Source organism: Mustela putorius, unplaced genomic scaffold, assembly GCF_011764305.1.
Source record: "Mustela putorius furo isolate JIRA1106 unplaced genomic scaffold, ASM1176430v1.1 tig00003876_pilon_pilon_pilon, whole genome shotgun sequence".
NCBI classification, from domain to species: Eukaryota; Metazoa; Chordata; class Mammalia; order Carnivora; family Mustelidae; genus Mustela; species Mustela putorius.
Genome location: NW_025422027.1, coordinates 169846 through 172458, shown reverse-complemented (window position 1 = coordinate 172458; position 2613 = coordinate 169846).

Here is a 2613-nt window from a genome sequence, read left to right as displayed (position 1 = left end):
CAACCATGCTTCTGTCTCAGCCACAGGGGATTCTAGGGCAAAGAGTATTTCGCTCCATGCGGGTATCTTCCACTGTGCTGCGGAGACTTGCTCAGGCAAGCAGCAGCAGCATCCCCAAACCCAACTCTCATTTCCCAACGAATGCTGTGCTTTCCCAGGGGAGATGCCCAGGCAAAGAGGCTTTCGCTGTATGCGGGTTTCTCCCACAACGAGACTGGGCTCAGGCAAAGCAACAGCAGCGCAGAACATTTCTCAGTGAATCCTGGGCTTTCACAGAGGCTTTGGCTTGGAGCTAACAGCTCTTTGCGCTGCTTCCTCAGCAAGGCTTCAGTCGCATCAGGAAAGAAGAGCAGCGGGAGAGCTGGTGCCTCTTGGGCCTTGCATTCCCGGGCTCCATGTTCGCGTCCTGGTTTCACCCTGCCAGGACTAACGAAGGAGGCACAGCCAAAACCGTGCAGTAGCATGCATAGCCTAGGATGGCACTCTATGCACACTACCATCTCCCGGTGTAGGCATCGCTTAGCCTTTTACTCTGGCGCTCAGACGGAATCGCGGACTAGGCCAGTGCTTTCCCCACAGGAAAGGAGAGGTGACAGGATCCCTGCACACCGCCCCTGCACTGAATAGGGAACTGTGGGGGACTGTCTCCACTCCTTCCCCGGCACACCCCCTGCCACCCACAAATCTGCCACATCTTGGTGGAAGAGGGCATCCGACTGCCCATTTCTCCATGGGGTTGTTTCTGCGAATTCCGGGTATGGCACCTGGTAGCAAGCCTGTCTGCCCTTGGGACAGGTGGCCAAGAAGATGCTGTCCCCTTGGGACCAGAGGCACAGGACAGGCCAGCCTTCCCCCTAGACTCCTTTCTCAGAGTGTAGCACGATACCTGCCCTAGTCGTCCCCTCATGTCTCCTTAGCAGCCAGGCTTCCATCTCTCTGCACAGGGAGCAGGGGACACTTGACTTGCCACCAGCCTGCTGTTCCTGCCATGGCAAGCTATCCTGCTTCCCGAGCTTTTTCGACCTCAAGGCCAATGGCTCCTTCTCTTCCCCGGGGGCGGCATGCTGCGCCTTCCCCACACTTGCTCCTGGGGAGCGCGGTGACAGACGTGTGCAGCCACGCTTCTCTCTCAGGCAGAGGGGATGCTTGGGCAAAGAGTATTTCGCTCCATGCGGGTATCTTACTCTGTGCTGCGGAGACTTGCTCCGGGAAGCAACAGCAGCAGCATCCCCAAACCCAACTCAGATTTCCCAAGGAATGCTGTGCTTTCGCAGGGGAGATGCCCAGGCAAAGAGGCTTTCGCTGTATGCGGGTTTCCACCACCGCGAGACTGGGCTCAGGCAAGCAGCAGCAGCCCGCAGAACATTTCTCAGCGAATGCTGTGCTTTCACAGAGGCTTTGGCTGGGAGCGAACAGCACTTTGCCGCTGCTTCCTCAGCGAGGCTTCAGTCGCTTCAGGAAAGAAGAGCTGCGGGAGAGCTGGTGCCATTGGGCCTTGCTTTCCCGGGCTCCATGTTCGCGTCCTGGTTTCACCCTGCCAAGCCTAACTAAGCAGACACAGCCACAACCATGCAGTAGCATGCATAACCTAGGATGGCACTCTATGCACACTACCATCTCCCGGTGTAGGCATCGCTTGGCCTTTTACTCTTGCGCTCAGATGGATTCGCGGACTAGGCCAGTGCTTTCCCCACAGGAAAGGAGAGGTGACAGGATCCCTGCACACCGCCCCTGCACTGAATAGGGAGCTTTGGGGGACTGTCCCCACTCTTTCCCCTTAAACCCCGTGCCTCCTCCAAGCTTCCACAACCAGGAGGAAGACGGCATCTGATGGCCAGTTCTTTCTGGCAATTTGTTTCTCGAGTTCAGGGTAGGCGCCTGGTGGCAAGCCCATGTCTCCACCAGGGACAGGTGGCCAAGGAGCTGCTGTCTCCTTTGGCCCAGAGGCTCAGGACAGGCATGCTTTCTGCCCAGACTCCTTCCTCAGAGTGGAGCCCTTTCCCCTGCCCTAATCTTCCCCTCGTGTCTCCTTAGCAGCCAGGCTTCCGTCGCTCTGCAGTGACAGACGTGTCCCTTTCCTTAAGGCTCTTTCCACAGGCGCCACCGCGCTTCTCTGTCAGGCAGAGGGGACACCCAGGCAAAGGGGATTTCGCTCCATGCGGGTTTATCACACCGTGCTGTGGAGACTAGCTCCGGCAAGCAGCAGGCAGCATCCCACAGACCCGACTCTGATTTCCCAAAGAATGCTGTGCTTTCCCACAGGGGATGCCCCGGCACAGACGCTTTCGCTCTATGCGGGTTTTTCCCATCGTGCTGCGAATACTAGGCTATGGCAATCAACAAAAGCAGCCCACAGAACCGACTCTGATTTCCCAGCGACTGCTATACTTTCGCAGAGGTTTTCAGCTTGGCGCGATCCGCACTTCGCTGCTGCTTCTTCTTCTCAGGCTCTGGTTGTTCGCTCTGTCGTGGCAGGGAAGAAGAGCCGCGGGAGAGCTGGTGCCTCTTGGGCCTTGCTTTCCCGTGCTCCAAGTTCGCGCCCAGGGTTCACCTTGCTAAGCCGAACTAAGCAGACTCACTCAGAACCCTGCAGTAGCGTGCGTGGCCTAGCAT